Source organism: Elephantulus edwardii, unplaced genomic scaffold, assembly GCF_000299155.1.
Source record: "Elephantulus edwardii isolate Elephantulus edwardi_28Jun2011 unplaced genomic scaffold, EleEdw1.0 scaffold00210, whole genome shotgun sequence".
Lineage (NCBI taxonomy): Eukaryota > Metazoa > Chordata > Mammalia > Macroscelidea > Macroscelididae > Elephantulus > Elephantulus edwardii.
In genome coordinates, this window is record NW_006399960.1 from 3239399 (window position 1) to 3252078 (window position 12680).

Below are 12680 nucleotides of genomic sequence, written 5' to 3' on the forward strand. Positions count from 1 at the left end.
AACAGATTCATCTTGGAGAGGATTAAACCAAGCTACTCCTTGGAGGCAAGGATTCTGGGGCTTTGTCTGACATACTTTGGACATGTTGCCAGGAGGGACGTGTCCTTGGAGAGGGACATCATCCTTGGGAGGGTGGAGGGACAGCGCAGGAAGGGAAGATCCTCTATGAGATGGATTGATTCGGTGACTGGGGTAATCGGGATGGGTGTGTCAGAGGCAGTGCGGTTGGTGTAGGATAGAGCAGGGTTTAGGGCTGTTGTGCATAGGGTTGCTATGAGTCGCAAACGATTCGACGGCACATAACAATAACAACATGTATATTTGTACAGGTGTATGTACACGTATGGTTTACCCATTGTGGACAGTGTTTGGTGGAGCTTCCCAATTCAAACAAGCTTACACAGGAGGGGCATCCACTTCTGAAATGGCTTTCCTCCACAAACTTTATGAACAGTGTTCAGGTCTTTTTGTTCATAGGGTCGCTATGAGTTGTCTACGACTCAACAGCACCTAACAGCAATAACAATGACAACATAGAGAGAGCTACATTGGCATAGTGGACAGAAAGTTAGGCTACCAAGACCAAGGTGAGTGATTTTAATCTGAGGCCCTCAGGCATGGTTTAAATTGTTTTTTTGTCAAACATTCTTCTAGGTGGTATAGCACTGGTCTGCTCATTGCTGTACAGCAGCAACTCGTGGTTGCTCTGATGCTAAACATTGTGACACTGATGTGCCAAATGCGATAATGGTTACCCATGTTGGACAGTGTTTGGTGGAGCTTCCCGACTAAAACTAGCTTGTAAGCAGGAGTGGCATCAGCTTCCTAAGCCACATGCCCCTGGAAACTCTATGAACTTGGAGAAATAATAACAGTTATGGAAAGGCATTAGGTCTTTTGTTCATTGAGTTGGTATGAGTTGTGCTCAACTCAAAGGCAATCAATAAAAACATATACATATAATCTCCATATAAATATATATAATCTCCATACAAGTATACATATAATCTCCATACAAATATACATATAATCTCCATATGAATATATGTATGTATATAATCCCCATATGAATATATGTATGTATATAATCTCCATATAAAGATATATAATCTCCATATAGATACATAATCTCCATTGTTGTTAAGTGCTATCAAGTCTAGCATGACTCATAGCAACCTATGAACAAAAGACCTGAACCTTGTTCTATAACTATTGTAATTTCTCTACATTTCTAGAGTTTCCAGAGGCATGTTGTTTAGAAGTAGATGCCACTCCTGCTTCTAAGCCTGCCTCAATCTGAGAGCTCCATCAAACACTGTCAACCATGGATAACCATAATGACATTTGATACACCAGTGGCACAGCATTCAGCATCACAGTGACCCCAAGTTACATCAGTACAGAAAATTGACAAACCAGTGCTGTACCTCTTAGAAGAATGTTCGTCCCAAATATAATTAATACTACGCCCAAGAGCCAACTGATCTTTAAATACAAGGTCCACCACCAGGTCCTGGTTGACTCTAAATCTAGAAAATCTAATCAGCTCACACATGATTGTGAATGAAAAAAAAACACAAACCCCAAAACCAAGAAAAACCAAAACAACAAAACAACCAGTCTACCCTGACCCTCAACCGAACTAAGAGAACCCACCTTCCAGGTTCCAACTGCTTCACACAAGAGCCTCCAAGCTGGAGACTTAGTCAGAGCCCAACCTATACAGACATATAATCTCCATACAAACATAGCTATATATTCATGCTGTTGTCATTTGCAGTCAAGATGGAACTGACCCATAGCTGACCTTTCAAGGGTTTTCAGAGACATTAAATCACTTAGGAGGAGATTGCCCATCCTTCTCCTGTGGAGCATCTAGTGGATTTAAGTCACATGCCTTTGGGATTGCAGCACAGTTTCTTATCACTAGGCCTCCCCTATGTATTCATACAAATATCTATCTATCTATCTATCTATCTATCTATCTATCTATCTATCTATCATCTATCATCTATCACCTATCTATTGTTGTTGTTAAGTGTGGTTCAGTCATAGATGACTCATAGCGACCCTATGAACGAAAGACCTGAACACTTGTATCACTTTCATCATTTATCTAAGTTCATAGTGTTTCTGTAGGCCAGACATTTCAGAAGTAGATGCCACTCCTGCTACCAAGCTTGTTTTAATCAGAAAGCTCCACTAAACACTGTCCGCCATGGGTAACCATTATTACATTCGACACATCAGTGTCACAGTGTTCAGCATCACAGCAACCATAAGTTACCTCTGTATAGCAAATGGACAGACCAGTGCTATACCACTTAGAAGAATGTTTGACCAATAACAATTTAAATCAGGCCTGCAGGCCGCAGATTAAAATCACCCACCTTTGAGTAGCATAACTTTCTATCCACTAGGCCAACAGAGCTCTCTCTATGTTGTTGTTATTGCTGTTAATTGCAGTCGAATTGTAAACAAATCATAGTGACCCTATGAACGAAAGATCTGAACACTCTTACAACTTCTGTCATTTCTCCACGTTCATAGAGTTTTCAGAGGGGGCAGGCCATTTCAGAAATGGATGCCACTCCTGCTTCCAAGCTTGTTTTAATTGGGTAGCTCCATCAAACACTGGTCACCATAGGTACACACACACACACACACACACACACACACGTTGTTGTTGTTGTTAAGTGCCTTTGAGTCCCCTGCGACTTATAGCATGTAAGTAAGCATATAGTATGTACAGCAGCTCTGAACCCTTCCCTGTCCTGAGCCTGTCTCACTAATTCTGACACGCCAACACCCATTGCCCCAGTTACTGTATCAATCCATCTCATTCAGGGTCTTCCTCTCCTACGCTATCCCTCCACTTTTCAGAGCATGATGTCTGCCAAGGATCAGTCTCTCCTGTTCATGTGCCTAAACTGTGTGAGACAGAGCTTCAAATTCCTAGCCTTCATGAAGATACTTGGTTTTACCCTCTCCAAGACAGACCGATTTGTTTGCTTGGCAGTCCATGGTATGCTCAAGACTCTTCTCCAGCACCACAACTCAAAGGCATTGATTCTTCTGTCATCCTTAGTCATTGTTCAGCTCTCTAAAGCGTAACAAGTAATTAAGAAGACCATGGCCTGGATTAGGCACACCTTTGTGTCTAGACTGACATCTTTGCTTTTCAGCACTCTGGAGAGGTGCATGACAGCAGATTTTCCCAGTGCAATTCATCTTTCAATTTCCTGGCTGCTGGTGTTAAAAGTGTTGATTGTGGAGCTGAGCAAGCTGTAATTGCTAACAACCTCAATCTCTTCTCCATCTATCATGATTCTGCCAATTGGCCCAGTGGTGAGAATCGTTGTCTTCTTGATGTTAAGCTTCAATTCATATTGAAGACTGCAGTCCTTGACTTCTGCAGCAAGCGCTTCAGGTCCTTCTCAGTTTCAACAAGTAAGGTTGTGTCATCTGCATATCATAGGTTGATGATGAGTCTTCCTCCAATCTTGATACCATATTCCTCCTCATAAAGTCCTGCTTCCCAAAAGATCTGTTCTTTGTACAGATTGAAAAGACAAGATGCATCTCTGACACACTCCTTCCCTGATTTTGAACCATGCAGTGTTTCCTTGCTCTGTTTTGAGGACTGCTTCTTGTTCCAAGTATAGGCTTTGCATAAGCACAACCAAGTGTTCTGGGATTCCCTTTTTCCTCAAGATTAGCCACAATTTGTTGTGATCCACACAGTCAAATGTCTTTGCATAGTCAATGAAACACAGATGGACATTCTTCTGGCACTCTGCTTTCAGCCAAGATCTATCTGACATTGGCAATAATGTCTCTAGTGCCACTACCTTTCCTAAACTCAACTTGTATTTCTGGTATTTCTCTGTCAATGTACTGTTTCAGTCGTTTTGGATAATCTTCAGCAGGATATTGCTAGTGTATAATATTGGTGATATTGTTATCTATCATCTATCTATCTATCTATCTATCTATCTATCTATCTATCTATCTACCTACCTACCTATCTATCTCTCTAAGAATTGACTCACATGGTTGCAGGGTTGTTAGAGACTGACAAATCTGAAATCTACAGATCCAGCCACAGACTGGATGGATACTCATGCCAACTTTTAACCTAAAATTTGTACTTCAGGCAGAAAGAAGAGTAATCTAGAAAAATTACTCTTTATTGTCTGTGGAGATAGATCACACCCTGTGGAAACACCTCCCTCTTTTTTTCTCTCTTATGATCTTCAACTGATTGATTGAAGCCCACTCACATTGTGGAAGGTAATCTGCTTTGTTTGAGGTCAACTAATTCTTAACAGGGAGCTCTGACGGCCTAGTAGTAAGAATATGAAGCTTGTTTGGCCAAGCAACTGGCACCGTAGCCTAAGCATGTTGACACAAAATGAATCACCATAGAGAGCTTTGTACCTATGGGAGCCTTTCAGAGTTGTCCCAAAAGGATACCAGAGTCTGGCACTTTGCATCCTTAGATCAATCAACCACTGGAGGCAGGCTGACCTGGGGAAGAAGCAGGCCTTGGAAAAGCTCAATCTGAAGCAGTCCCTGTAAGGGACAGACAGCTGGTATATGCCAATGGCTCTCTCAGTAGTTAAAGACATCTTTGGTCCTGAGGGGAAACCTGGGTGGCTCATAACAGCATCCACGGCAATAACCTGAAGAAACGTCTCTGAGATTCTAGCTAAACCTGAGAATTCTGTCAGCAGATATGACTTGTTGTCTAGCTAAAAGTAACTGCTTGCTGAAGGCTTTATGATTGGAACTCTTTCTTATTTTACAAATGTGCAAACTTGAGTTTTAAGGAACCAACTCAAGATGACAGCATTAAAAAGTGACAGAGACAACATGCAAATGACAAGTACAGAGCTGATGGTTTTTAGTCTATTTGCCAAGGCTGGAACTAGGGGGAAGCAAATTAGGCACCTGGGGCACACAAAATGCAAGGAGGTCTTCACTCTCAAGTGGTGTGGCATGTTACATGTTGCACTGCTAACCGAAAGGTCAGTGGTTCAAATCCATCAATGGCTCCATGAGAGAAGGTTGGTCAGTCTCCTCCTGTTAAGATCGACAGCCTTAGAAACAAGATAGAGGATCAGTACGAGTCAGTCAACACAGCACTTTCACAGCCCTGACAGAGGACTTTAAGTTTAGTGCATAAGGTACCTTGCTTGCCTCATCTGAGTCCTCGTTGTTGTTACATGCCATCGAGTCAAGTATGACTCATAATGACCTTACAAACAGCAGATCTAAACCCTGCCCTATTCTGTGCCAAATTCACCCACAGTCTCTGACACACTTGAGCCCATTGGTGCAAACACACTGTAAATCTAACTTGTTGAGGGTTTCATTGACCCTCAATCTTTCCAAGCATGATATCCCTCTCCAAGGAATATCTTCTCTTAGAAACAAGCCCAAAGTATGTGAGATAAAGCTTTATCACCTTTGCCTCTAGGGAGAATTCTGGCTGCATCTTCAACAAGACATATTTCTTTGTTCTTCTGGCAGTCCGTGGGATAGTCAGTACTATTCTCCACCACCACAGCTCAAAGGCATCAGTTCTTTTTCTGCCACCTTTATCTGAGTCCTGGAGCCCTCGTTTCATCCACCCCCTTTTGCTATTAGGAGGAGAAAACCAGCATACTTAAGAACTCATTCTCCTCTGGAGTTTTCCCCTGAGACCTACCTCTCTCTCCTCAGATTTCTATTTTCTGGAAGCTTTCATAGGTAACCAGCTTTTTTCCAGTCTTTCTCTAAGCAAGTGTAAAATGAAAAGTTGTTGCTGTAAGCTGTTGGTAGGTGCTGTAGGGTCTGTTTTCAATTCACAATGACTTCATGTGAGAGTAGAACTCTCCCAATGAGATTTCTTAGTCATCTTTGCAGGAAAGACCTCTGGTGGCATAGTGGTTTTTATGTTGGACTGCTAATGGAAAGGCCAGCAGTTACCAGCTGCTCTGTGAGAGAAAGGTGGGAAGTCTCCTCCTGTAAATATTTATAGCCTTGGGAACCTGATGGTGCATGTAGTCGCAAGCCAACCAGCCGCAGTGTGTTTGTTGTTGTTGCTGTTGTTATGTGCTGTCGAGTCATTTGCGACTCATAGCGACCCTATGTACAACAGCCCTAAACCCTGCTCTATCCTGTGCTAATCGCATTGACTCTGACACACCCATCCCGATTACCCCAGTCACTGAATCAATCCACCTCATAGAGGGTCTTCCCCTCCTGTGCTGTCCCTCTACCCTACCAAGCATGATGTTCCTCTCCAAGGACCTGTCTCTCCTTACAACATGTCCAAAGTATGTCAGACGAAGCCCCAGTGTCCTTGCCTCCAAGGAGTAGCCTGGTTTAACCCTCTCTAGGATGAATCTGTTTGTTTTCTCGGCAGTCCATGGTACATTCAATACTCTTCTCCAGCACCACAGCTCAAAAGCATCAATTCTCCTTCTATCCTCCCTAGTCATTGTCCAACTCTCTGATGCATAACAAGTGATTGCAAAAACCACGGCCTGTATCAGGCGCACCTTAGTCTCCAGAGAGACACTGTTGCTCTTGAGTACTTTAGAGAGGTCCCTAACCGCAGACTTTCCCATCGCAATACGTTTTTTGATTTCCTGGCTGCTGGTGCCAAGAGTGTTGACCGTGGAGCCGAGTAAACTGAAGCTGTGAACAATCTCAATCTCTTCGCCATCCATCCTGATGCTACCAATTGGTCCAGTGGTGAGAATCTTTGTCTTCTTGACATTGAGCCTCAGTCCATACTGAAGGCTGCAGTCCTTGACCCTTCGTAGCAAGTGCATGAGGTCCTCCTCAGTTTCAGTGAGCAGGGTTGTGTCATCTGCATAACACAGTTTGTTGATAGATCTTCCACCAATCCTAACACCACACTTCTCCTCATAGAGTCCAGCCTCTCAGATAATCTGCTCTGCACACAGGTTGAAAAAGTATGGAGATAGGACACATCCCTGGCGTACACCCTTCCCAGTTTTGAACCATTCAGTGTTGCCCTGCTCTGTTCTGACTACTGCCTCTTGGTCCATGTATAGGTTTCGCATTAGCACGATTAAATATGTTCTGGGATTCCCATTCTTCTCAGAGTCAGCCAAAGTTAGATAGTCTTTATTGGAGGGAGCTCTGGTAGCCTAGTGGTAAGAAGCTGTGCCACCAGATGTTCCATGAGAGAAAGATTGGCGATCTCCTGCAATGTGATTAAGTATCTCTGAAAACCCACCTGAGGGTCAACTATGGGTCGATTTTGACTCCACACTGTACAACAACAACAACAATCTTTATTGGAGAAAATCACTATGTCTTTTCTCCCACTGGGTGAGTTCAAGACACCACCCTTTTGGTTAGAGAATTGCTTCTCAGTACATGCCCCATTTCTTTCACGCTTAACACTGGTCTTTGAAGACTCATTTCTTCCTTAGTCATGCACTCACGGTTACCAAGAGAGGCTTCACCTTGTAGCTAAGCGATGACACTCAAATTGTGCAAATTGCATCAGCTTCATTTTGAAGGTTGGCCCAATATTTACTGGTTCGTGACATGGAGCATTTCCAGGGTAGCCCAAGCAGTTAAACCTCCGGGTTGTTAGTGGAAAAGTGAAAGGTCCAAGTCCATCCTGAGGAGGCCTGAAGAAAGGCCTGACAACCTATCTCCAAAAAGCAGTCATTAAAAATTCTATGAGATGCAGTTTTGATCTGCCACACATGAGGTCTCCACAATTTGGGGTCTATTCCGCGACAACTGATTCTGTTTAGGTTAGTGGAAAGGAGGAGGAGCTTTCACAACCCGCCTTCACATATAACCAGCCCCCTATAGTTACGGTTCTTGATTCGACAATCCCTGGGCCTCACTGTACCCTAAGCATATCATCTGTAATTGCCATTGACCTGCCTCTCCTCCCCTCTGAGACAGAGAAGGACTGTGCAGTTCCTGTGTGGCCTAGAGCCTTTGTGACATACTTCATGAATGAAGATTAAATGACCCTCTCTAAAGCTTAGCTCAGATGAATCCACCGCCCCAGCTGGAGTGAAAATCATGCCAGGCTTACAGCTGTTTTCAAAAGCTAGAAGGGCATTCCTACTCTTTGGGGAGAAACGGCAAGGATTTAATGAAATGTTTCTGCAGTTGAGGCTATGGATGATCTGTTGACATGGTCTAAAGGGCTGTAGGTTGTTTAATGTCTCTCTGTACCATCAATTCTGTACTTTGTACCTACTCAGCAAAATGGTTTGAATTTAGGCTCCTGACAAAAATCCTAGAAAATAATGTGGCGTCAGCAGCAGGCTTAAGAAAAGAAGAAATTTTAAAGTGGCCCTTACAGCACAAGCGATCCTAACCTCAGCAACCCAGTGTTTCCAAGCATGTGGCCTGGGCATATTATGGCAAGGAACCACATATGCGTTCCCTGTCCTTGGTGCCCTTGACTGAGGGCTCAAACCCATCTGAACCAAGCAGCCTGGAACCTCACTTGCTGTCTCACCTGTATTTCTCCTCACAGAAAGAAAGTCCCAGAGCACACCATTTCCATGCACTCTTTCAACCCTGGAGGTTTCACTCAGTGAGACAGGCCAGCTTTGGAATTAGAAGACTTGCACATGATTCTGGATTTATCATTTTCCTTACTATAACTCAACATTTACCAAAGATGCTTCCAAAGAATACCAGAACTCTGGGACAGAGTAAATTGGAACGGTGTATCTGTTAGTTACTGATAATGATGCTGTGTAACAAATAGCTCCTGAAACTTATAGCCTTATAACTAAGTAGCATTTTTCTTTCACTTATACATCTGCACTTTGGCTGAAGGGGCTCTGCTCCTTGTATCTTATTTGTAAGCACCTGGGAAATACTTCTCATGAAGGACAGGCAAGCACAAAAGGAGTAAATGAAAGAATGCAAAACCTCTAAAATTGGCACACTATCACCTCTGTCTTCATTCCATTAGCAAATAAAGTCATATGGCCAAGCTTTTCAGCAATGGAGCAAAGAAATGTGCTCGTCTCATGGACATTTACAGAGAGACTGACTTTCTGCTGTATAAAATTTTAGCGTACTCCAAGTGGCACAGGGGAAATTGTTCTCTGGTCAAATAAGTTAGGAAAACTATTTTTTAAAAGTAGTCTTAACAGTTCTGAGAACTGCCAGTGTGTAGTGCATTGAGAATGGTGGGAGCAGGGGAGGAGATGTGTGAGCTTGTTGTCAAAATGCTGCCAAAGAATGAACAAATCTGTCTTAAAAGAAATACAGAGATATTCCTTCAAAGTGTGAGTAAAAGTGAGAGTGGGAAGACTTTGACTCACTCAATTTGAACACATCATCAGGAAAGATCAATTACTAGAAAATGACCTAACATTTGTAATGTCAGTGAAAATGAGAGAAAAATGGAGACGGAGGGAGACGTTGTTGATCTTGCTCCATCCTCATCATACTCTCCGCCATACTCAAGCAGGGCATTGTTTCAGTCACTGTCAACTCAGACCATTGTGTCAATCCATCTCCCACGTCTTTTTCCCAGGGCTGGCTCCTTCTGACAACATGCCCGAAGTATGTGAGCTTAAGTATGACCATCCTTGCCTCTAAGGAGAACACTGGTTGTGCACTTCCTCCTAGACAGACTTGTTTGTCCTCTTTTGGCATTCCCTTGCTCTATTCAGACAATAGCTTGTTGGTTGGCATTGAGATTTCGCCTGAGTGCAATCTAGTGTTCTGGGATTCCCATTCTTCTCAATGTTAGCCACAATTTGCTGTGCTCCACACAGACACATCCCTTTGGATAGTTGATAAAACACAAACAGACATCATTCTGGTACTCTCAGCTTTCATCTGATGTCATCTGACATCAGCAATGATATCCCTAGTGTCATGGCCTCTTCTAAATAAACAAGAAATAGCTTGTATTTCTTGATGGGTTTAGAAAATCTTCAGCAAGACTTTGCTTGTTATTGTTGTTGTTAGGTGCCGTCGAGTTGTATGAACAAAAGGTTCGTACATAGAGTTTTTGGAGGCAAGCCATTTCGGAAGTGGATGCCACTCCTGCTTCCAGGTTTGTTTTAGTCAGGAAGTTCCAGCCAACACTGGCCACCATGGGTACCCATTACCACGTTTGGCACATCAGTGTCCCAGTGTTCAGTATCACAGCAACCATGAGTTATCTCTGTACAGCAATGTTGTTTGTGTTCTTAGGTGCCGTCGAGTCGCATGTGATATTATTCAGTAATTTTCACATCCTATTGGATCATCTTTCTTAGGGATAAGAATAAATACGGATCTTTTCCAGTCAGTTGGCCAGGTAGCTGTCCTTCCAGATTTCTTGGCACAACCTGGTGAGCACAAACAGGGCTACATCTGTTGAAATATGTCAATTGATATTCCGTCAATTCCTCTGTCCTTATTTTTCACCAATTTCTTCAGAACAGCTTGAACTTCTTCCTTTATTATTATTGGTTCTTGATCATGAGCTACTTCCCGAAATGGTTCTTTGTCAAGATTGGGGGTACACTAACTTTGTATTTTCCTTCCATCTTCTTTTGATGCTTCCTGGATCGTTCAGTATTCTGCCTATAACATCTTTAAGTACTGAAACTCAAAAAGTGATTTTGTTTTTCAGTTCCTTCAGCTTGAGAAATGTTGAGCGAGTTCTTATCTTTTGGTTTTATTATTCTAGCTCTTTTGCTTTGTCTTCACAAGCTGCCCTTTGAAATCTTCTGTTCAACCCTTTAACTTCTTCCTTTCCTTTCTTTGTTTAGACCTCTCAGCATTCTAGTGCAATATTCAGTTTCTTCTGACATCTTTCTTGGTCTTTTCTTCCTCCTCTGTGTTTGTAATGACTTTTGCTTTCTTTGTGAATGTTACCCTTTATATCATTCCATAGCTCATCTGGTCTTTATTGAAGTTCAATGCCTCAAATCTGCTCTTGATATGGTTCAAAAGCAGGAAAGAAGTACGTCAGGGATGTATCCTTTCGCCATATCCTTTTCAATCTATATGTTGAACAAATAATTCAAGAGTCTGGACTTTATGAAGAAGAATATGGCATCAGGATTGAAGGAAGACTCATCAGCAAGCTGCATTATGCAAATGACACAACCTTGCTCGATGAAACTGGGGAGGACTTGAAGTGTTTGCTGCAGAGGTCAAGGACTAAGCCTTCACTATGGATTGCACCTCAACATCAAGAAAACAAAAATCTCCACCGCCAAGCCAAGCAGCATAATGATAGATAGAGAAAAGACTGACGTTGTTAACAATTTCATCTTGCTCTGAACCACAATCAGCATCAGGAAGTTGAAAGATGAGTTGCATTGGGAAAATCTGCTATCAAGGACCTCTCCAGAGTGCTGAAGAGCAATGATGTCAGTCTAGAAATGAAGGTGCTCCTGAACCAGTCCACGGTCTTCTCAATTGCTTGTTATGCATCTGAGAGCTAGGCAATGACTAAGAATGACAGAAGAAGAATTGACACCTTTGAGTTGCGGTGCTGGAGAAGACTACTGACAAGAGAACAAACCAGTCTATCCTGAAAAGAGTGAAACCAGGTTGCTCTTTGGAAACAAGGATTTTGAAACTCCATCTCACATACTGTGGGTATGTTGCCCAGAGGGGCCAGTCCTTGAAGAAGGACATCATGCTTGGGAGGGTGCAGAAGAAGAACCTGGATGAGATGGATTGACACAGTGACTGTGGCAATGAGGTCAGGTATGCCAGAGATGGTGAGGTTGGCTCAGGATAGGGCAAGATTCAGAGCTATTATTTATAGGGTCACATTGTGTCCTTATGTTAGTTGACTTGATGGTACATAACAACAACAACATGTGATATTCAATATTCTTTGCCACCACCGCAATTCGAAGGCATAAATTCTGATGCCTTTAGGAGATGGATTGATATGGTAGCCACAGCAAAGGACTCAAACACCTCAACAATCATAAAGATGTCTCAGGACCCAACAAAATTTCATTCTGTTATGCATAAGGGAGCCAACACAAAGACAATTAATAGCAACATTCAGAATGTCCAGTTGAGAGGTGGAGTGTGGTATGTGCCATTTTCTAATATTTCCCCCATGCCACTAGTGTTCCACAGAGACCAGTATAGATCATGGGCAAATCATCTAACCTCTCTGAAGTCTGTGTATCTGGGCTGCTTTGAACAACCTTAATGTTATCTAGAGGAAACTCTGGTGGCTTGGTAAAGAGTTGTGCTGCCAACCCAAAGCCCCAGGGTTTGAATCCACCAGCTACTCTGCAGGAGAAAGTACCGTTGAGTCGGAACTGACCCATAGCTGACCCTCCAGCGGACTTTCAGAGGCAGTTAATGGAACGGGAGGAGATTGCTCATGCTTCTCCCACAGAGCAGCTGGCTGGTGGCCTCGAACCGTGTGCCTTCAGGATTGCAGCACAGCTTCTCGCCACTAGGCCATCAGAGCTCATGTGATTTCACTGCCTCTGAAAACCCACTGGAAGGTCAGCTATGAGTTGGTTCGCACTTGATGGTGCATAACAACAACAGTGTTATCTAGAGGGAGCTCTACTGGCACATTCTGTAGGAATTTGCATTACTAACTCAAAGATGGCGCTTCTCTGGCATTTCTGATCTACCTGCAGCTCCAAGGAAGAAAGACGGACCATCTCTTCCTGCGTGATTTAGAG